Source organism: Leguminivora glycinivorella, chromosome 9, assembly GCF_023078275.1.
Source record: "Leguminivora glycinivorella isolate SPB_JAAS2020 chromosome 9, LegGlyc_1.1, whole genome shotgun sequence".
Taxonomy (NCBI): domain Eukaryota; kingdom Metazoa; phylum Arthropoda; class Insecta; order Lepidoptera; family Tortricidae; genus Leguminivora; species Leguminivora glycinivorella.
This window is the reverse complement of record NC_062979.1, coordinates 5758159-5783860: the sequence shown is the minus strand read 5'-3', so window position 1 is coordinate 5783860 and position 25702 is coordinate 5758159.

Genomic DNA, 25702 nt, shown 5'->3' with positions numbered 1-25702 from the left:
ACTTCTCGCACTAGTGCGTAAAAAGAACACCATCTGGGTGGCTAGCCGAATGGCACAATCGCGCACGAAACGCTCACGAAACGAAGCGCTAGTAGATATCTAGCCCCGTAGCCGAATGGCATTTCTCCAACGCCAAACGAAAGCGATACGCCGCTGGCTCTGTCGCGCCAATACGCAAGCGCGATAGAGATAGATATCTACTAGCGCTTCGTTTCGTGAGCGTTTCGTGAGCGATTGTGCCATTCGGCTAGCCACCCTGTACTGACAAATATTTTATTTTAACTACAGTCAAGTTCCCTATGTACAGTCGCCATCAGATATATAAGAGCGCCCGAGGTACTCAAAAATATCTGAACACGCCTCTATTGCCTAGGCGTTAGAGGCGTGTTCTTTTTTTTTTTATTATTATAAATGGGCTTACTCTGTTCAGATATTTTTGAGTACCTCGGGCGCTCTTATATATCTGATGGCGACTGTACACTACACACGTTTATAACGTATCCTTAGTAACGTTATAGTAACGTATCCTACTTCATCATCATCCTCCTTGCGTTATCCCGGCATTTTGCCACGGCTCATGGGAGCCTGGGGTCCGCTTTGACAACTAATCCCAAGATTTTGGCGTAGGCCCTAGTTTTTACGAAAGCGATTGCCATCTGATCTTCCAACCCGAAGGGTAAAACCTTATTGGAATTAGTTTGGTTTCCTCACGATGTTTTCCTTCACGGAAAAGCGACTGGCAAATATCAAATGACATTTCGCACATAAATTCCGAAAAACTCATTGGTGCGAGCCGGGGTTCGAACCCGTGACCTCCGGAACGAAAGTCTCACCCACAGCAGTAACGTATCCTACTTTTAGCTTCAAAAACTCTCATCATCATATCAGCCCTTTATCGACCACTGCTGAGCATAGGCCTCTCTTTCAGTAGGTACGCTACTTGTCCCGGTCCATGAGGGGCGATTTTTGAATTTCACATACGGGATTTTGTCACTAAAATACCGGTTGAAAACGGTGACTTGCTTATTATTTTCAGTGACAATTTTCTGAATTCGAACGCGTGAGACTCAAAAATCGGCCCCCTGACCTAGGCCAGTCTCATTCAGTTGTGACCGGCAATTTACCAGGCCCCGTAGCCGAATGGCATTTCTGCGACGCGAAACGAAATCGAAACGCCGCAGAAAGGTAGTCTGGCTCTGTCGCGCCAATACGCAAGCATAAGCAGAGCGATAGAGATAGATATCTACGAGGGTTTCGTGAGCGTTTTTGCCATTCGACTACGCACCCAGAGCTAGTCTCATTCAGTTGTGACCGGCAGTTTTCAGAGGTCGTCCACCCAAAAACTTTAAAAACTCATTGTAGCTAATGAATCCAACTTACAGACTTACTAACGACTTATTTCAGTAGCACGACTGCATGACGGACATTACTTCAGTCATACTTCTACAGGATTTCATTTCAGCCTTCTGACCATAGAATAATAAATGAGCATTTCTTTTTTTTTTGCCACTTTTATGAAATATGATATTTTTGAAAAAAATTACGGTATTTCTACTCAGAATCACTAGCTTTTTCAATCCTAGTAGTTAAAAAAATTGTCCCATACGACTTTTTCTTATTTTGTCACCATTTTCGGTACTATGTTGTGTGGGGTAACAAAAGAGGAAAGTAACCTAAATGTATGGAAATTCTGGGACATTTTTTGTGTCCCAGTGAGATTGAAAGTACCTACTCGTGATTCTGAGTACAATTGACCTAAAATTGCCTAAAAAAAATCAAAATAAAAAAATGGCGAAAAAAAAAAAAGAAATGCTCAGTGTAAGGGTTCCTAGTTTTCGTATTTTTCTCAAAAACTACTGGACCAAGTTCAAAACAATTTTGAGAAAGTCTTTATTATTTCTATTTTGTTTTTTTTTCAAGACATGGGCTTAATAAGGCACATATGTACGCATTTTGTCCTAGAAACTCGAGTTAGATGTGGGGGGGACGCATTTTTAATCCTCCTTTAGTACCGATTATTTCGGACAAAATATTGATATTATCAAAAAACGATATTAGTAAAATGTGGCATGGTGCTTTATTCGTTTTTGAATACTATTTCTCTCATCCTGCTTGTACTGCTCAAAAATGCGTTTTTAAATTATATAAATCCAACAATATATCACACGTTGGGCTTGGAATGTTAAAAAAAAAATCAGCCCCCACTTTACATGTAGGGGGATTAAACATATGGAAAGTTAGAGTTAGGGGGGGGGACGCACTTTTTTTCCTTTAGGAGCGATTATTTTTTAAAAATATTGATATTTTCAAAAAACGATATTAGTAAACCCTTATTATTTTTGAATACCTCGAAATCCAACAAGTCTTTGAGATATTCTCACACGTTGGGCTTGGAAATGTATTTGCTAGACCTTAATGAAAGCCCCCACTTTACATGAAGTCCCTAAAATAAAAAAATATCAGATTTTTCTTTGTATCAAATAGTATACATAATACCCTTCAGATCAGTGCTCTCGGACCATAATAATACAAAATTATGCACATGTCAACATTTAGACGAGATTTGTTGACTGTGTCCCTATAATTAACGATACAGTCCTTAGGGTTCTATGCTTCTGACGCAACCAAAACAGCGAAAAGGGTAAGTAACGGGAGGAATAACCTCCGTCACAAATACGCTTATCATAACGATAACCTCATAGTGCGACAGATCACGCGACTCTATTTTAGGAAATATTGTCAAACGAATACGAATCTACTTAAATGTATTGTTTATATGCAATGTGCGTGGTTTAGTTCAAGCAAGGATGATTTATATAGGATTGACAATCTTCATACTAAGAATCGTACCTCAATTTTTTATGCCACCCATTTAATAATGGGTGGCATAAATAGTTATTTGTTACAAGGGGGCAAGAGTTGTATTTTAACGCCGAGTGTGGAATTGAAAAACGAGCAAATGAAAGGATTCTATAGTTGAACTACGAGCGAAGCGAGTGGTTCGAGAATAGAATCCTGAACTTGCGAGTTTTTTAACACACGAGAAGTAAAATACATTTGCACCCGAGTGTAACACAAAACTTTTCCCCTCACTATAGCGAGGAAACTACAACGCAAAAACTGCGTTTATCACTGCTTCCAGTAGTTTCACAGGTGGTAAATCATCTTTATTACTAGATTCAACTACTTTTATCAATTTTAAAGCAGTTAATTTGACTTTATTCAAGGTCAAATTACTTTACTCACTAGTGGATAAAATGCGTTTTTACTCACTGGTATTAAAGGACAAAACACGTGTTTCCGAGCTAGTGAGGGAAAAAAAAAATTGAATGCATTATTATTATTATTTGTATCTCCGTTTAAAACTCTCGGGTCTTTCGAGCCCGGTCTTTTTTTTTTCAATTTTTAAAAAATATATTGAATGTATAATGTGATACAAATAATATCTCAAAACATAAATTCCGCAATAATTCAGTTCTGTTCGAATCCAAGTCACTCACGAGCCACGATGAAACGAGACCAAACCTGATTTATTGCGAACAACTGTCTTGGCTGCAGTCACCGTATTAATATTGCAAGTTCCTTTGAAACTAGTATGTCGTTTTTCATGTTTATCATAATGATGTCGTTGGCCTACTTCTAATTTAACTTTTTTTTTTTAATTATAAACTGGCCAGTGATTGACCTTAGTCGCACCTGATGGAAAGTGACGACAAGGCCGAGGTTGTAGCTCACTGGTTCAGGTCCATGTTAGGGTTTTAATATTATTTCGATTCGAATTATTACATACAACCTTCAAGAAGAGAACGCACATCCGTCTTCGGTCAGCAACGCACCTTCTCTTCTGGTGTTTCGAGTGTCCATGGGAGGCAGTGATCGCTTACCATGAGGCGACCTATCTGCTCATTTGCCTTTTATCGCATAAACAACGTATTTACATAAACTCACGCCTGTTTTCCTAAAATACATGAAACTGCAAACGTTTCAGGGGGGGGTTGATAGAAAACGAATTCATGATGAGAATATTGAGAATTATTCCTCTGATATTCAGGAATATTATTTATTAAATAGATCCACATAATGATATGATTTTACTACCTTTTTTTTTTGTAAAAATATTGTTTCTCCATTTACTCAGACAAAGATAGAAAGCAGACAATTGGCTTTATACTTACGTACGTATTTATAATACCTTTCTTTTTCGGAATTTATACAGTTGTACTTACAAATGCCTTATTGTACCTAAGTATCTCGTATGTCTCATGGAGTATTATGGTAAATACACATGAATTATGGAGTACATCAGTGACCTATAAACCTAAAGACATCCCAAACACAAAGAAATTAGGCCAGCAAAAGATAAACGTGGATGGCAATTCGAACTTACAATATGTTGATATGAATATTAAAAAAAGCGTACCCCTGAAATATATGGGCATTTTAGGGATAAAACTAGATGGCGCTGTTTCGCAGCCTGGAAGTGGCAAAAATCATGTTTTCCCCAAATATTTTTGCGTGTTTTTATTTTTTTATAAGAACAAATGACACATTTCGACCGGTCTGGCTCAGTCGGTAGTGACCCTACCTGCTAAGCCGCGGTCCTGGGTTCGAATCCCGGTAAGGGCATTTATTTGAGTGATGAGCATCATGAGCACAGATATTTGTTCCTGAGTCATGGATGTTTTCTATGTATATAAGTATGTATTTATCTATTTAAGTATGTATATCGTCGCCTAGCACCCATAGTACAAGCTTTGCTTAGTTTGGGGCTAAGTTGATCTGTGTAAGGTGTCCCCAATATTTATTTATTATTTATTTCTTTATTTTAATATCATGATAACTATCACGTCAATACACATTTTGAAAAAAAGGTTAACATCAGTGTAGTTATGATAGTATTTAATAGGTGGCGCTAAAAAATGGAGGTACGATTCTTAGTATGATTGTCAATCCTATATAAATCATCCTTGGTATTAACATTAACTCATCAAATGCCCACTACTTTTCATATGAGAACATGCCCAATTTTTAACCGCCGACGCAAAAACGACGATATGTTTGACGTTTATGTTAGTCTGTTTGTCTGTCTTTCTGTCTGTGTGTGTGTGTGTGTGTGTGTGTGTGTGTGGCATCGTAACTCCCGAACGGATGATCTTATTTAGATTTAGTTTTTTTTTGTTTGAAAGCTGAGTGTTCTTAGCCATGTTTTATAAAAATCGGTCTATTATGTCGAGGGTTGTTTCAAAATTTTAATTTTGTGGTTAGGTTATACAATTTTCTCTTCGCTTAGCGTGATGAGCTGATGAGACGGACTGGCGACTGATATCAAAATCATAACATTTTTACTGAAACATGTGCATTCGACTTCGCCTCATGAATAAGATATGAGTAAACTATACGGCATATGTGTATTGTCCTTATTTGGAACTTGCCCAACCATTATGTACTACAGTCAACCAATTGGAACCATATTAAGCCACTGCAGAACTATGTCATAGTGACGTTATATAACAGAGGATGGTTGCCTAATTCTTAAGGATATAGCAACATTAGGCAGTGGATATACGCACTATTTCTTTCTGATGAAGCACAAGCCCGAATTAGTCCGTTGCTTCTGGAAAGTTATGTATGAAAATATTGGCATAATTAATGGAAGATTTTTTTTGATTAGGGTATGTGCATTATAGGCCGAAGTTATTTTTCATCAACCCTCCCCATCTCTCCCCCCTCTGCGTCACCCCTCTTCCCCCCCTTAAATAGCCGAAAATGCGGTTTTTCGCAATTTCTGACAAAACCGTTGCAGATACAGAAAAAGCGTGTAGAAACAAAGTAATCCTTAATAAATTTACTACAAACCATTCATTGTCACTTTGGTTCTAGCACTTATAGTTTTCGCGTAATCCATCACGAAAGTTGGTCCTTTGCTGCAATTTTCTTTAGTGAATGTGAAGCTTTCTCCCAAATTGCTTACAAAATCTGTTTGATATTACTAAAATATTATAAACTGAAAATGAATTTCAGGGGGAAAAATCACTACCATGGGTGGAACTTGAACTAACGGCTTCTGGATTAAAACTCCAGGGCTCTACCAACAGCTACCAAAAGCTCATCCCCAGTCATCGATATACTATATGGATCAATGGTACTCCTAGCGACTACTACCGTGAAAATATTACGTCTTAAATAGTTACTGGAATTCCAAGACATATTGGAAATTCCACCCATGGTAGTGATTTTTCCCCCTTAAATTTTATTTTAGTCATGGGTTACAATATCTTAGTCATATCAAAAAAAAATCGACGATTTTGTAAGCATTTTGGGCGAAAACTTAACATTCATTAAAGAAAATTGCAGCAAAGGACCAACTTTCATGACGGATCACGCGAAAACTATAAGTGCTAGAACCAAAGTGTTAATGAATGATTTGTAGGAAATTTATTAAGGATTACTTCGTTCCTACGCGCTTTTTCTGTATCTTCAACAGTTTTGCCAGAAATCGAGAAAAACCGCATTTTTGTAGTGCATAGTGACCCTGCCGGCTGTTCTTGTTGTGAATGCTAAAGATTTGTATGTATTTAAGTATTTGTATAGTAGGTATATTACATATATCGTTATCTAAGTAAGTACCCACATCTCGGGCTTTCTTGAGCTTACCGTGTGGCTTAGACAAACTGTACTTATAACAATGTCCTTACAATATATAAGGCGATATTGCGGTATACCGACTGTCAGCTGGGAGAAAATTGCGTTACAAAGGTCTGAATAGCGTTCTAGTGTTCATAAGAAAGTGCACGAATTTGAGCAGCAACGGTTGGAAAACCTGGATGCTAAGCGCCATATCCGAAAGACGCGACCTGAGCATTTTTTTTTTTGCCACTTTTATGAAGTGTGACATTTTTGAAAAAAAAAATGCTATTTCTACTCAGAATTACTAGCTTTTTCAATCCTAGTAGTTAAAAAAATTGTCCCATACGATTTTTTCTTATTTTGTTACCATTTTCCGTACATGTTGTATGGGGCAACAAAAGAGGAAAGTAACAAAAATATATGGAAATTCTGGGACACTTTTTGTCTCCCAGTGAGATTGAAAGTACTCGTGATTCTGAGTACAATTGACCTAAAATTACCTAAAACAATCAAAAATTTTTTATTGGCAAAAAAAAAAGAAATGCTCACCTAAGCCCTTCTACACGTATACCCGCAACCCGTCTAGACAACTCCACTGTGCGACGTGTGACTGCATCTTCAAGTCCAAGTTTCGGTTTGCCAGCCACATGAGAGCATTCTATCATCCGGACAATAATTGTTAATAAAAGAAAGAAAGAAAGAAAGAAAAAATATTTATTTGGTATAAGAAAAGTATAGGTACAACACAATACAAATGGAGTCACCTTTGTCGGATACGACAAGGAAGAAGATGAATTACATAAAAAACAAGAATCTCCTCATCAGATTCTTGCAACGTTTAAAGCTTCTCATATTCCTTTATAACGCAAAAGCATCACTTTCATTATACATTGTAGGAACTCGTTAAAAGTTAAACTGACGAACTTTGCGTAGTGGAAACTTGCGACCAAGTTTAACACTTTAATGGCCGTGGCAAGTCAGGCATAAGCTGTCTAAGCTTAGTAATGCGCTTACGGCCCAGCCACGACATTGGTCTAAGCGCGACAGCGGTGAGCGGCAGCCATACGTGCGAATGAAAAGTCCCACCGCTGTGTCTCTCTCCAATGTATGGCCGCCGCTCACCGCTGCCGCGCTTAGACCAATGTCGTGGCTGAGTCTCACTTTCACTAAAATACCGGTTGAAAACGGTGAATTGCCTATTATTTTCAGTGATAATTTTCTGAATTCGAACTCCGTGAGACTCAAAAATCGGCCCCCAGGGTGTAAACCTGTGCGTTTTCACATTATCCGATATCGGATGTAGGACCGATATCCCGACCGATATATTTACGCCGCCATCTTTGATTTTTTCCTTTGAAATCCTTCCTGCATCCGATATCGGATCGGATCATGTGAAAACGCACTAATACGGGCGAATCTCTTTACGCACCAGCGTATAGGACATAATAAATGTAACTAGATAACATTTACTTAAAATTAAAATGAATGTTTTATCCATACAAAATAATTCGGCCAGCAATGTAACGGAAACACACTCGCGCCAAACGCTCGTTGACAGTTGTCATTGATTGTCATCGCCACCGTTTACAGTACATTGCTGCAGCAAATTTTACCAAAAAATCATTAAGGGTCAAAATTAAGAGTAACTCAAAAACCTACAACCTAAAACCTACACTAATGAATTCTATGCCCGGTTTCATTAATCGCCCGTATTACGTTTACATGCTGTATGAGCTGTGGGGGCGTGAAACTGTTAAAGAGTCTGTAGTAGCTTGCAAGCAAAATTTGAGTACAGAAATTCGGTATCTTTTTTCAAGAATCTCGCAAAAAGTGGCCCTCTTTTATTTTTAAAAGTTTTGTTAATCGCCAAATGGTGCTAAACTAAATATGAAGCCCTTTTTACAGTAATTGTAGCGACTGACAATAAGCAAGATGTCTGTAATGTATGTAGTTACGTAAGTTATATAGTAGAACCTAATCTAAACAAGGTAGGTCAAGTCAAGGCGGTCGGGGTGATGTAGTGGTTTATCACGTCAGCCGCGTTAGCTGGAGACCCGGGTTCGATTCCCGGCTGTGGGCTTGATCGCTTTTTCTTTAGTATATGGTATCTATTTTAGTTTATAAAGGTAGGTCAACTTAAATACTGTCCCGTGCATTTTCAGAATTGTGTGCTTAAATTTTGTGAACAACTTACTCTAATTGGGGGGGATACAATTTCTGAAAATGCCCCCCAATACTTAACTGTTCCCTCTAGTATTAAGTAGTTTGTTATATTATAGTTAGCACAAAAAAAATATAAATTGAAACGATGCCAAAACTAGCTCGCCACTCGGAATTGCCCAGACCATGAGAAACCTAGAAGTCAAGGAGGTCAATTACAGAAAGCACGCAAACACGGCACAAATCAAACAATCATCAAAACAGAACGAAACAAGTCATTATCGTAATAATGGGTGATAAAGTAGGTACAATTCGCATTTCCGAGTTCAGACATGTTATAACAATTTTATGTTGGAACTCCAAAATGCGGAATTTCGAAACGACCGTTTGACTTGCATATTTTCTGAATGCACATAACATCTTACCCTGGCCATAAAAAGTAGAAATTAATGGGAGCGCCACCGACCACCGTCTATGTAAACTGTTTTGCAAGTGGCAATTTTTGAATCACTTTTAATAACTAAATAACTTTTCCGAGAGAAGTCACCTAGTTATTGTCAAGGTGTTTCGCTTTTTCATATCAATTTTATTTTTGTAAATTGTCCGTACAGATATGTCTAACCGTTATTGCAGTTAGTTGGTTTATAATAAATCTCCTAATTATACTGCATAATTATAATTACATTCGCGAGTCCTTGACGCGAGTGAATGTGCGATGATCGAGGCGAAACATTCCAGTTACTTCATTCCGACAGCTTACCGAGATTTGGCGACAATTTAGCTGGACTAGTTCTTAACAAAACTTCTGTGTTAGATAGGCATATTCAATTATTTTATTCATCGTGTCACAAGGTACGGTCAACATCAAAAGCAGCAGATCGAACAACGCTTTTGAAGTGTCTGCTGTGCCGTATGGCCGGAGTAACCGCTAAACGCAAAGACATGTGCATGTTATACACTGTGTATTTTTAATATTGCCGCATATTTAAAGGTTTATTAGTAAACAATAAATTGAAATCTATTTATTGATAAAGAGAATTCTTATTTTAAATTACATTCATTGCAAAATCTTAAAATCATTGAGATTATTGCGCGGTCACTAGCTATACTGAATACTCACGAGCTATGTTTGTTACATTCTACTACTACGACTAGGTATAATCCTTCTGACCGCGAACTGAAGGTACCTACATACCAAAGACATAATATATAACTCCGTATAGACAGATAAAGTCTAGGAAAAAAACGTACCATACAGAATAAGGTATGGCATTATACCTTTGGGGTACGCTCAGCTAGATGGCGCTAATATTAATATTTGACATTTGAAAACATATCGAGCTAAGAAAATGGGCCAAATTGTCAAAACTGAGGTTTAAAAGATTTAAGCCTGTGTCAAGAGATGGCAGTCTATGCACTGTGATTACACATTTCACTTCAACAGTACTTAACTTTCTATAATACTTCGATCCTCTTTGCTACATACATATTTATCTATATTTATATAAGTTATTCAGGATGTCAGCTATTTTTGATGCGATGTTTCATTTGCTACTGTTTATTGACACTGCTACACCTATTCATCATCATCATCATCCTCCTTGCGTTATCCCGGCATTTGCCACGGCTCGTGGGATCCGCTTTGACAACTTATCCCAAGATTTGGCGTAGGCACTAGTTTTTACGAAAGCGACTGCCATCTGATCTTCCAACCCGAAGGATAAACTAGACCTTATTGGAATTAGTCCGGTTTCCTCACGATGTTTTCCTTCACCGAAAAGCGACTGGCAAATAGCAAATGACATTTCGCACATAAGTTCCGAAAAACTCATTGGTACGAGCCGGGGTTCGAACCCGCGACCTCCGGATCGAAAGTCGCACGCTCTAACCGCTAGGACACTATACCTAATCATATGGTGACTTGAAAGTTGAGATTACAAATCATTTTAACCGACTGTTAACAAACTAATCGGTCTGTAACTATCGATCGATAAATCTCTTATCAAGTTATCACTGAAGCAATAACTTTGAGACTAGTACATTCTACGCCAAGTTACGAAAATGTGCGCTCATGGTGCAACTACGAGAATTCACTTATATAAAATAAAATAAATAAATAAAATAAATATTGGGGGACACCTTACACAGATCAACCTAGCCACAAACTAAGCAAAGCTTGTACTATGGGTGCTAGGCGATGATATACATACTTATATAGATAAATACATACTTATATACATAGAAAACATCCATGACTCAGGAACAAATATTTGTGTTCATTACACAAATAAATGCCCTTACCGGGATTCGACCTCGCGACCGCGGCTTAGCGGGCAGGGTCACTACGCGCTAGGCCGGAATATACCTAATTAAGTAAATAATATCAATTTATTTCATATTAAAAAGATACAAACCATCATCGAAATACACAGCGCAGTCTTCGTCAAACGCGTAGGTACAAAATACACACATATTATAATTATTCTTCGTAGTGCGACTACGAAACAACACACAGACACATATGTATGACGCAAAATGATGATCAAATTCAGTTAGGTATAACATTTTATTTGTAATGTCAATGACAGATAATTCGTTGCATATGTCAGTGGAAATTTAAAACAATTTCGATCAAGCTTAGCAAACTATAATAATTTTATACAGAATTCTCCTATACGACTGATGACGACAAATCTATTTGATATGTAAACTTATACACTGAGAGAAATTTGCATTGTGAATTTAACAAGTTCGACTTGTTGCGGTTTATCCGTTTGAATCAGCCAAACGTATGTTTAAAACAATAATTATGTGTCAGGTTGTTTTTATAAAATCGACTTGTTGATTCAAATATATTGCCGATTCAAATGACAAGTAGCTTGTTGTTTGAACCAAAGAGCACGTAGGCGCTATTTTAACCAAAACACTTGTGGAACGAACATGAAAACTGGTTGTATTTTCTCTCAGTGTAAACTTACAATAACAGATCTTACTCTCTCTCTCTACCATTCGTTTTTCGAATTAAAATTCATTAATAGTGTACGAGTAACTACCGCTCTATTTCCTCCTATAAGAATTACAATAGAGCTAGCAACATATTTTGCCTTTTGCCACGGCTTATGGGAGCCTGGGGTCCGCTTCCTTAAATTAAAGACCTCAAGTAAAAGGTCAATTGATTAACCGATCTATTAGGCCTGAATAAAACAACCAATTGTACTCCGTAGAACACAAAAATCAACTTTATTCCGAAGTCTTAAAGATGATTTATTAATAATGGACGATATGTGGAATGATCACAATTTGAATACACTACTAGTTTTTTCCCGCGGCTTCGCCCGCGTACGTAACTAATTGATTTCCCATACAAACTTTGGACCCCCATTTCACCCCCTTAGGAGGTGATATTTGAAAAATCCTTCCTTAATGCTCCTATACACCTTATAAGGAGCCTACTAGCCAAATTTGGGATCTCTAGGATCAGCGGTTTAGGCTGTGCGTTGATATGTCAGTCAGTCAGTCAGTTTGCGTATTGGCGTGACAGAGCCAGACTACCTTTCGCGGCCTTTCGTTTTCGTTTCGCGTCGCAGAAATGCCATTCGTCTACGGCACCAGAGATTCCAGAGTCTGCTTGGTCCGACTCTATTGTCACTGGGAGGAGTGGCGCTGAATATCACAAACACATGTACAGATGTATAGTGCGAAAAGGTTTTCTTTAGTATTTTTAACCCCCGACGCAAAAACGACGGGGTGTTATAAGTTTGACGTGTCTGTCTGTCCGTCTGTCTGTCTGTCTGTCTGTCTGTCTGTCTGTCTGTCTGTCTGTCTGTCTGTCTGTCTGTCTGTTTTTCTGTCTGTGTGTGTGTGTCTGTCTGTGGCATCGTAGCTCCCGAACGGATGAACCGATTTCGATTTAGTTTTTTTTGTCTAAAAGCTGAGTTAGTCGAGTGTTCTTAGCCATGTTTCATGAAAATCGGTCCACTATGTCGCGGTCGGGGGTTTTTCAAAATTTTATTTTTGTGGTTAGGTTATTCCGGAAACGTTCGTATTTTTCATGCTAATTCAGACAGTGTCAGTACGTCTTGTACAGAGACTGAGTGAAATAGCATGACACGTTCGTACATTTCCGTAAAAAATACGAAGGAAAACCTTTTCGCACTACATCTTTAAACTCATGCATAAAGCTACGCCGGCTCTAACCCTATTACCCTACGCCTCTGTCAGACAGTTTTCCTTTACAGAGGGTAACAAACAGTTTGATCTTATGGATTGTCAAACGTTGTTGTAAATAAAAAATAGATAAATAAATACATATTGGGGACACCTTACACAGATCAACTTAGCCCCAAACTAAGCAAAGCTTGTACTATGGGTGTTAAGCCACGATATACATACTTAAGTAGATAAATACATACTTATACACATAGAAAACATCCATGACTCGGGAACAAATATCTGTGCTCATCACACAAATAGATGCCCTTACCGGGATTCGAACCCAGGACCGCGGCTTAGCAGGCAGGGTCACTACCGACTGAGCCAGACCGGTCGTCACATATTTCACCCCATACGTATACCAACCAATTCTTATCCGTCGTGTTCATATTTTACCACCGAAAAACCAACAAAATAGCCAAGCAAGCAAATAAAACCATAATTTAAATCGCGACATTATTTCACGTTGCTGTGTCGGAATCGGAACGTTTGCACAAGCCAACCGTTTATTGGTCCCATTACTGTAACTGTCGATTTGCACTCCCCCTTCCAGCAATTGTTATTCTCTCCCAGATCTCACAGCGGAACTGTCACCACCAGATATATCGGAGCGGGCAAAGTGTTCATAAATATCGACGCCTCTAACATCAATATGTTGTTGTTGTTGTTGCAGTCCTAAGGCACCCCAGAAGTGTAAAGGGCCTTCGCAAGCTCGCACCACGCCTTTATATCTTCAGCGACCCTCGTGGCCTCGCTCCAGCTCCAACCAGCCGCTCGTAGCTCATTTTCGACGGACCGCTTACAATGTGAATGAACAGGGCGCCCGGGGCTACGGCTTGCATTTTGCGGTTTCTAGCCGAAAGCAATTATTTATTTTATTTCTTTCCCTTCTCCGAATAGTGCAATATACAACCTAATATTTCATACCTTATTGAGCTTTTAATATTTGGCATTTGGGTGAATCAACTTTTGTATTGTATGGATCTGAATGCTGGGCGACAAAGGTGGAGGATGAAAGGAGAGTGCACGTAGCGGAAATGAGAATGTTGAGATGGATGTGTGGAGTGACCAGAATGGATCGGATCAGGAATGAGTATATTAGGGGAAGTTTGAAAGTTGCGCCTATAACGGAAAAGATGAGGAGTGGCAGGTTGGCGTGGTTCGGTCATGTAATGAGGAGGGATGAATGTCATATAGGCAAAAGAATGTTGGAGATGAAGGTTGATGGATGGAGAGGAGGGGTAAACCCAAACAACGCTGGATGGATTGTCATGAATTACCCTTACTTATTATTAGGTCTACTTTTGTGATTTTTAACCTTACCATCGTGAATAAAGATCCTTATTTCACGTATACCAATTAGGGAAAATTTTAAAAACGATTCATTTTTAATTAAAACAATATGTGACCCAGTGGAAGAGACACTTTTTTCATACAAAAGTGAGGGACAGCTATGTCCACTGGGTCACTGCTCGAAACAAAGTTATAAAATAGGAAATCCTATAATTACATGTTGTATTGCGTAGCTAGTATATTTGTCTTTAATATAATAAGTATACATTAATTAGACTAAATCCCAATTAAATTTTCTGACCACATGTAGTCGAAGTATGCGAAATTTTGCTGGCAAAGAAAAGTTGATTCACCCATTTAGATGACGGCACTTCGAGAGGTGAACCTATACGTCAGTCTTAAGAGCGCTATGACAAAAAATGGCGATATATTGTAAAATGCGCAATATTCAACGATAAAATTGTACACTTTACCCATACTAAAAGACAGTAAAAGTACTTGTTTTAGTTAGAACATCTTATTAACTGTCGGTTAATTAAAAAACATATGAAAGAAAAAGCTTATTCAATTGGTAATGATTTTTTTTCTGATGCTCGTTTAGGAAAAACCGCGTGAAGCACTGATTTCGGAGCTCTTATTATGTACAATTTGATAAGCTCACTCTCATAAATGTGGTAAATTTAAGTTCCTAATATCTTGTACTTTAGGCCCATTAAACAATATTTATCATTTAATTCTTTGAAATTGAGAAATTGGAAGTAAAACGAACTCAATTTTGTCTTGAAAATACATCGAAATAAGTGATCATTTCTCCGAAAATCTACATGTTATCGAAGTTATTTTAGTATATAAATAATCTGCACAATCTGCTTAAATTGCTGTTATCCATTTGTCGTTATAATATTTTATAATGATTTTTTGCCAATTTTTTGAAAACTAGCCTTCCTGTCGCTATTTTACCGGCGACGGACGAATGCGATTTCAGTGCCGCGCCGGAGCTCGAGGAGGTGAGACGTATGTCGCTTCGCTCTCCGAGTTTTCATCGCGAACGTCGAGAATATTTATCGTTGTGTGGGTCGGACGCCTTGTTTATACACGTCCTATCCTCGCATTGTGTGTGTGTAAACAGCGACCAACGAATTTGATCCTAGATCCGTAAATATTTGCTTTTGTAATATTTTGTTATGTTTGAATGTTAAAGTATTACAACGTTATGGTGATAAATATGTGAAAATTACAATACGGTCAAGATGATAAGACACATCAAGATGATACTCGGGATCTGATGATGGAGCCAGAAGGTGGTCACCAGTACCAGTGAACCATGCAAGTAAAGTACTTCGTGTTTAGGCTCGTTGGGTTCGTCTCAACAAGACCTTTGACAAGAGGTGGTACTCAGGGTCTGATGATGGAGCCAGATGGTGGTCACCAGTACCAATGAACCATATGACTAAACCACTTCGTGTTTAGGCTGATTGGGTTCATCTCAATAAAACCTTTAACAAGAGGTGGTACTCAGGGTCTGATGATGGAGCCAGATGGTGGTCACCAGTACCAATGAACCATGGAACTAAACCACTTCGTATGTAGGCTCATTGGAATCGTCTCAACAAGACCTTCGACAAGAGGTGGTATTCAGGGTCTGATGATGGACCCAGATGGTGGTCACCAGTACCAATGAACCATATGACTAAACCACATCGTGTTTAGGCTCATTGGGATCGTCTCAATAAGACCTTTTGACAAAAGGTGGTACTCAGGGTCTGATGATGGAGCCAGATGGTGGTCACCAGTACCAATGAACCATGGAACTAAACCACTTCGTATGTAGGCTCATTGGAATCGTCTCAACAAGACCTTCGAGAAGAGGTGGTATTCAGGGTCTGATGATGGACCCAGATGGTGGTCACCAGTACCAATGAACCATATGACAAAACCACATCGTGTTTAGGCTCATTGGGATCGTCTCAATAAGACCTTTTGACAAAAGGTGGTACTCAGGGTCTGATGATGGAGCCAGATGGTGGTCACCGGTACCAGTGATCCATGTAACTAAACCATTTAGTAATCAGGCTCATTGGGTTCTTACTTCTTCTCAACAAGACCTTTGAGAAGAGGTGGTACTGAGGGTCTGATGATGAAGCCAGATGATTGTCACCGGTACCAATGAACCCATGTAACTGAACCACTTCGTGTTTTTTATGTTATTAACATATGCGAGTTGATTTTTTGGCGACCACCATCTCTCTCCATCATCAGACCCTGATTACCACCTCTTGTCAAAGGTCTTGTTGAGACAAACCCAATGAGCCTAAACACGAAGTGGTTTAGTCATATCATATGGTTCATTGGTACTGGTGACCACCATTTGTCTCCATCATCAGACCCTGAGTATCACCTCTTGTCAAAGGTCTTGTTGAGACGATTCCAATGAGCCTACACACGAAGTGGTTTAGTTCCATGGTTCATCGGTACTGGTCTTAAAAAGATTTCATTACCGTTAGCTCCCAAATTGAATCCATCGGATTACAACTCAAGTTATAGCTGGACATTACACAAATAGTTAGCCAAGTGTGGTGACGGGTTAAGAATTTCACCACCCCCTTTTCCCCGTAGGTGTCGTAGAAGTCGACTGTGGGATATGGGTTAAATTGTGGCTGGCAACCTGTCACTGCAATGTCACAATTTGGGTTTCTTTCAACCCCATTTTGCCAAGAGTGGCACTGACACTTAATAGTTCATGTGCTCTGCCTACCCCTTTATGGAATACAAGCGTGATTATATGTATGTATGTATGTAGTTAGCTAAGTAGTAAGTTAGTTATTGTGTTTATGTGGGACGAAACAAATGTTCATAACGATTTATTTTCCAGATGTTTTCATTCCCATGATAGTATTTCATGAAATAAAAACCCATGACTATAGGACTGTTAGTATGTTTTCACACTATCCGATCCGAATCGGACGGAATTTTCTAAGGCAAAAATCCAAGATCAAAGGGGATATCGGTCCTACATCCGATATCGGATCGGATAATGTGAAAACGCACTTAGGGAAATGAAGTAACATTAATATTTTTAATTATAGGTGTCGAGAATCGAACTTACGACTCAGCTTTATTAGCCATCGTGTATCGCTCTACCAACTGAGCTACCGATACTTCTCTCGATGTGAAAAAATTTTCCCCTCACTAGCTCGGAAACACGTGTTTTGTCCACAGCGGAGATTTTTTATGAAGAATAAAGTCAAATTAACTGCTTTAAAGTTGATTTTCCATTTCTTACTCACATTAAACGCATTTTTTTGCGTTGTAGTTTCCTCGCTAATAGAAAAGTCTATTTAATACTTTTAAGGATAAAATGTTGTTAATGTCCCGTTTAGATCTCGTTTTCAATTTGCGTTAAAATACAACTTGTATAACAAATAACTATTTGCACTCTATTGATTTAAGGCGAGATTTTTATTAAAAATAAATCATCCAATCAACACACAATAGGTCTATATAATACTTTTAAGGATAAAATGTTGTATATAAGGTGTTTACTTTTTTCGCAAATTAGAATAATTGTTGCGAATGTGGCGATGATAAAGTAAGAACGCCAAGTACGATGAATTTAGTACATTGACCCCGCCTATTGCTATCTCTACCACACCCGCGTAATGTAATATTGCTGTCCCGTCTATGACAATAGGCGGTCAGCACAACTCTGCACTGGCAGCTGTGCAATTGGTACAGAATTGGCGAAATCGGAATCCGCTTTACGGCCCGGCCACGACATTGGTCTAAGCGCGACAGCGGTGAGCGAGCGGCAGCCATACCTACGTGCGAATGAAAAGTCCCATCGCTGTGTGTCCAATGTATGGCCGCCGTTCACCGCTGCACGCTGTCGCGCTTAGACCAACGTCAACCAAAAATCGCTATAGCCAACCAGTCGTCGCTGAACGCATCCGTACGCATTTAGCGAAAGCCAATTCCGCGTCTGTATGTTTGAGGAGACCCTTAATGGATAACAGTTTTCTTGTGTTAAATCCTAGATCACCTGAAAATAATTTGATTGTTAAATTACGAGTATTATACGGGACTTTTCCTATAGAACACCTAATTACCGGCGCATATGATCATGATGTTGATGGCATTCCCACACGGTGACGAATGGTCAATGCCACTTACTAGATTTCCAATTTCTAACGCTCATATTTCAGTAATAGCAGTCCTTCTTCGTATTCTTCCGAAATTCAAAAAACACAGGTCTTTGGTCAGTTGGTCAATTATTGATAAAATATCCTGTATAATATAAACCCAGCGTTTGTGGCAAATCAAATAGTTTTACCTCCACTTTATAAAATGATTTTGGAAATTATGTCCATGGTTTGTAACCCCCGACGCAAAAACGAAGAGGTGTTATAAGTTTGACGTGTCTGTCTGTCTGTATGTGTGTATGTCTGTGGCATCGTAGCTCCCGAACGGATGAACCGATTAAGATTTCGTTTTTTGTCTGAAAGCTGAGTTAGTCGGGAGTGTTCTTAGCCATGTTTCATGAAAATCGGTCTTTCAAAATTTTAATTTTGTGGTCCTCAGTTTAAATCTATTAAACTAAATAATCGCGTATAAAATGAACTATGGAAACCGTTTCCATAGTTTTATTTCATGAGTAACTATCGCGGTAACCGAAGACAATATTATCTACATAATTATGTATATTGTATAATAGCGCATATAAATGTTTATTATTATCTGCCAGGAAATACACAACAGTCCAGACTGTTCTATCAATTTGCTAGACGAAACGTTAACGATATGTCATCATATTATAGATTGATTCAAGAGCTGGCAACGATGTGTTATGACCGGTATAAATTAATATAAATTGTGTGCCAGATGTTGAAACTTACAATAACTTGGAATAAACCATTTGTATTTATTTTGTAACATTACAGTAACATTATAAATACAATGTCACAGCAATTGCTTTTTTTAAAGAATTCATTTCTCAATGTTGCACCAATTTGTAATATTTACGTTTATTGAACATTTAACATCAACATTACAGTCATTGACCGTTTTAAATATACGTTTTATAATTTTGCTGCGATATCACAAAATTAGCTTTCTTTCAATGAGTCTATTTATAAGGGCATAACATTACGGTAAATTATAAACAGTGTAAATGTTTAAGCTAGATTTTTTTACATTGTTTTGATACTCCTCTTTTGGAGATTTCACATTCGGTTATTCTCGAGAAAATTCAAAATTGTTATTTCTTGATTAAACTATACCTACTCTGTCAAACAAGTCTGTCAATAAATAAGAACAAAGTAAACTATATGCATCCTATTCTTTAGGTGCGGTCGCTAGACGGCGGACGCAGATCTGGACAATGAATATACACTTAACCGTGCAAATTATCGGTCGACGGTCGCAGACGTGGCCTTGAGCGCATGGACGTCCGATCGAAATCTGGCTCGCTGGATGTTTTGGTCAGCCGAAGCCACGTCCCGAAGACCGTGCACACTGATCGGTCGCGGTCGCGGTCGCTCGACGGCGGACGTCCGCGTAGTATGTTCCTAGCTGTACTAGTTTTCTGTTCTGAGATTAAAGCTAGGAACATACTACGCGGACGTCCGTCGTCGCGCGACCGTGGACGCGGATCTGGATAATGAATATACACTTAACCGTGCAAACTATCGGTCGAAGGTCGTGGACGTGGCCTTGAGCGCATGGACGTTCGATCGAAATCGGGCTCGCTGGATGTTTTCATCAGCCGAAGCCACGGCGTGATACTCTGCAGCCGTACCACCTCGCTTTATTGTGCTCAGATTACCATGGTGGAATTTACCTCTGACGTACCTCTTGTATTATACCTCGTCGGAAATTAAATGTACTGTACATGTAGTTTACCAGAAATATGGGTTTAAAAGGGATCCGACTGGGGAGTACTACTCCCCAACTTGAAGTTAGGTTCTGTAGACCCTGATGAATAGGTCAGATGGAGAAGGCGGTATTCCTAGGCATGGCACACATAGTGTACCCTTGTTTCGCCGATAAACTTTTCATCGACAACAAATCATCGAAAATTTTGTTCGAGTAATTTTGTTTCAACTACTATTTATTTGAAATTTTCTTAGGTATTATAAATACTATTCCAGTATTCAACTAATATTTCGTCATCACCCAGCAGCAGATGGTTGCTCAAGACAGAATGGCGTGAAAGAATCTTGTAGGGGCTCTGCACCTCTGGGGTGTCCTTAGGATAGGCAACATAATATATGACTACTACTTTACTTTAATTCCCTCTTCTAAATATTTTATATGTACAAATAAAGGCCTTCTAACACATGTCCCTCATTGACTAAGTTATTTATGATTCAAAAATTAAAGAAAAAGAGAAAAACGAGACAATGATTCATGGTTAAATACAGCATTATCAAGTTGTTGGTGAAAGCCAAATATATTGCGACATGTCCTTATTCTCATAAGTAACAATAACAACCAACCTGTCTGGCCTAGTCGGTAATACTCTTTATAATACTGTGTCGGTAGTAACTTAGACTGCTAAGCCACAGTCCTGGGTTTGAATCCTGGTAAGGGCATTTATTTGTGTGATAAGCACAGATATTTGTTCCTGAGTCTTGGATGTCTTCCAAGTGTATAAGAGTTGTATATAAGTACCTACACTACAACACAAGCCTTCTTGAGCTTATCATGGGACTCGGTGAGTCTGAGTAAGAATGTCCTATATTTATTTTTTTAGATCTGGCTGTCCCCGACTTGTGCAATAAGGTTGAAAATAAGGTTGCTTTTAATGATATTGAAAGCCATTCAATCATAAAGTAGTCACTATATTTAGAACTTTTAGAAGAGATGTTAGAGGTGCAATCCTTTATACAAATAAAACTAAAATATATTTAATAAAATATTTAGAATTAGTATAGATCCTGTGGTTGAACAATGATGGTACTGAATTTGAAGTCTTCTGCTTGTGATGGTTCTACCTGATTATTACAAATATACTCTTGCCAGGGAGGCTCACTCAACTTTTCTTTCATACATTCCGGCAGCCGCAAGTCCTGGCTTAGAGTTTGATGACCGTCTCCCTGCACAATAGAACTCAAAGTTGCATGCAGTCCGTTGACAGGTTGATGATGATGACAGTGCAGAGCCTTCTGTACTTGTACTTTTATAATTATGTGCTCTTGCTTCTGTCTCAGAACTTGCTTCCTTCAAATGATGGGAGGATCCACTGTAAAATAGAAGAGGTAGATTAACTAACAATAAATAATTATTATATTATTAGACCTGTGGCCCGTCTTTCGAGAAACGGGCCCCTGGTATTTAGCAATATAAACAATTCATACTAAAAGAGAGAATATGGTTTATACTTACATAAGGTTTTCTTTGGTGGACAAACAGGTGTTTCTTTAGCTTTCCAGAATGGTGAATTTACCAATACTGAAACAAGTCTTCTTCTTGTTCTTTGATTCTTTCCACTTCATGTAGGGCTGACAATTCAAACTGACACTGACAGATCTGTATAATCACTACATTTTGAGTTACGTTTTGATCCACATAAAATTTCATAATATATTTTAAAAAGTATTTTTGTGTCATTAATAATTGTTGTAGAAAGAATATACATTTAAAGTGAATCGATACTAAATACAATGTGATGGTAAAATATGCACTTTAAATACTTTTTAACATTCTAGAGTGTAAAATCTGAAAATGAGTTATATGGTTTCACATATTTCGTCAATCGAAACGAAACGTCAAGGAGTTTTTGTTATGCTGACAGCACTGTAACGTAATTATAGCACGACCAGTGTTGTCAGTTCAGAGATTTTTCTCCGATTTGCGGAGAATTTGAGCCTCTAGCGGAGATCAGATACAATCGGAGAATTTCGGAGATTATGAAAAGGTCTCTAATTTTTTGAAGTTAAACCGCTCGGTAAACCTGAATGCATGAATTAAAGATATCAAAATATTCTCAATGTTCTGTGCATTTCTGATATAAAAGCGTTAATTAATTAAAAGTATTAATTCACTATAAACATTTTTCTTTGTTTAAAGACGGTCAACCAAATCTCGGCAGTAAAAAAGCCGGCAATGTAGAAAAATGTATCCTAAACATTGAAGTTGGATGAACGGAATCATCGAGGAGCCATAACACTTAAATTGACCGTCTCGAAAGCCTGCTGGCGTCCACCGTCTGAAAAATTCATAATCTGAATTTGGATTTGTATGACAGATCTAGTGCACGGATTTCCATACAATTAGCAACTGTCCGTGTTATTTTTTAATATTATGTTTTTTTTTTCAGATCGATCTGACAGATTGCGAATAATCTGAATTTTCATTGCACTCGATCTGATTTCATTTTTTTTATACTACGTCTGTGGCAAACAAGCATACGGTCTGCCTGATGGAAAGTGGTTACCGTAACCTATGGATGCCTGCAACTCAAAGAGTGTCACATGCGCGTGGCCACCCCATTAGAAACTTGTACACTCCCCTTTGCTGTGTTAAGTATAAGTACACAGCAAAAGGAGTGCACAAGTTCAAAGGAGGGTTTGGGTTGCCAACGACTCAAAGGACAATAGACGGAACAAATTATTTCCTTAAGTCCTCCCGTCGTCAGCACCCCGCACCCTCGTTGAGCTCTGGGAGCCTTACTCACCGGCAGGAACACAACACTATGAGTAGGGTCTAGTGCTATTTGGCTGCGGTCTTCTGTAAGGCGGAGGTACTTCCCCAGTTGGGCTCTGCTCTAGATTCGAGCGAGACGATATCCGTGTGCCCTACCACAGAAAGCGGAATATCATTCGCTATGCCCTACCTCCTAGCGATAATATTATGACTTTTTAAGATTATGAAATGAAGACTGTATGCATAACTGACAGTTCAAACGTACACTGACAGATTTGTCAGTGTCAGCATACAAATCTTTTTTTAGATTATGATTTTTTCAGACTGTCTCTTTCAGACTCTGTTGCCGTTCTTAGTGCCCTTAGTGGATGCCAGGCTTAAGGCGGAATCGAACTGTGTCGAATCGAGTTCTCATATGCGATTCGACGCGTCGCTGATGGACGCTGTTTAATAAGAAATGCAGATGAGAGATCGCTCACGAAGCGACGCAACTTTTCATACAAATACGTAAGTTGCCGAGCAACTTCGACGACCGTGGGCGAGCTGCGCACCCTTAACAGATATGTTGTAAATAAAAATAAAAAAATTCAGCTCTGTAGGTGGCGCATTCATAGCACAGGCACTAGTTTTCATGTAAAACCAATTAAACTTGAACTCATTATTTTTATGACTTAGATACTACAGTGACAGCTTAAAAAACTACTTGCTAGAAATCTGCCTATTCTGCTGCACGTATTAATTAAGGCACACCACGCCACAGTGTGGAAAAAAAAAGGTTTTTATGCAACCTTTTTTTGTATGCAACCTGTCAGTTCAATCTGAAAATTCTGTCAGTATGAACTGACAGGTTGGATGCAAATCTTTTTAAGATTATGAATTTCTCAGACTGTCTATGGCGTGCTTAAGACTAGGGAATGCAATAACCGACCAAATTTCATAACCGGTTACAATTTTTTATTATGTGAAGAATAACATTAAAAAAAAAAACACTCACGATATTTTGTACCCATAGGAACTTGAAAATATTATAGAGAATTTATTTGCATACCTCATTCATTCTGTACACCCATGGGCCCACATACATATGTACATACATGGACCCTGATACGGGTGTAGCAAAGTGTAAATGTGTCACTTATTAATATAAATATCTGGGTGACCGAGCTTCGCTCGGTTTTGTTTCGTATCATTGACATGTGTCGCCATCTAGTTCAAAAATTAATAGTACCTACATCGAGCGAAAGAATTCTCAGTCTTAACAACACAACTACTCCACACGAGATGGCGCGCGTTTCGCCACTAAAACTCAAATAGTGTATTTTTCTATTCATTTTAGCCTTGACCTGTGTCGCTATCTAGTGTTTGCAATAAATAGTACTTACATCGACCGAAAGAATTCTGTCTTAACAGTACAACTACTGCACATGAGATGGCGCGCGAAGAAAAACGCATGAAAACTCGAAAATTCGCGTTTTCCGGGACCTAAGGATAAGTTAGACCGATTTTTCACCCCCAAAACCCCCACATAACAAATTTCAGCGAAATCGTTAGAGCGGTTTCCGAGATCGTCAGTATAAATAAATATACAAGAATTGCTCGTTTAAAAGTATAAGATTGTATTATATTATATTCCATGTACGGGCAGAAAGTTTCAATTTCTAACTAAATGTAATGTACTCGTATAGCCTTCCCATCAGTTGCTCATACCAAGCGCCCCAGTCTTATAAGATGTGCTTGAATTTGATATAATTATTATTGTTGCACAGCTCAGCACATAATATGTCGTCCCATTAATGCAAATACCGACTAAGTGACTTTTTGACGAAATCGAGTTTTTAGCACCTATAGAATAAGGTTTTCAAGGGCTACAATATGTTAAAACCCATGTATTGATACGACGCTGCATTCAAAAGATAGCTTCCGCATAAAGTTACTTAATGGTCAATTTGTTGCATTATAAACTGCCAGAATGTAATATGAATATTTAATATAAACTTTTATGCTTTATCCGCCAAGTAGAACCTTTTAATGGTGTATAGTGTTTTTTTGCATTTAAACATTTTGTTAAAGTAGCCATCTTATGTTCTACAAAAAAGTTTAATGTGTACATATTTGATTTTTGCAAATAAAACTATCAACAAAATTCTTTATTTTAAGCCAGGCTAAATACACCAAATGTCTTTAAGATGTTTTTCCAGAAGATGTTTGTTTATAAACATCAGCAATTTCATTCTACCAAAAAGTTGTATAGGGACTATAATTGGTTTTGCATGTGATGTGACGAAGGAAAGGATAACGGTCTATTACTGCAAATACCGACTATGTGTAAATAGGCGATTTTGAGATAATGCGGTTTGAAAGTTTGAAGGCACGTTTTATATGAAAACATGAAGAAATTTACGTTATGTGTATGGCATTTTAAACCCTATATTTTTTTGTTTACTACTTTGTCGTATATATATTCAGAATGTATTTAGTTGACGATCAAATACGATTTAATGAAACAGTCGAATACCTACTTAGTTGGTTTTTCCTGTAGAAATAAATGTTTGCATATTTCTCTTCTTTATACATAATTATAACCCATTGTTTGTCTTAAATAAAGCTTCGTTTTTCATACGATGTTCTACAACCTAAATGAGTTTTTTCTGAAATATACCGGGTAATAATTATAAGTTAGCCAGTAAGCTAATATAGTCAGTAGTTTTTAAGAATATTGTACGCTCGAAATGGGCACTGTTGATACTGTATTTCCTGTATATCATAC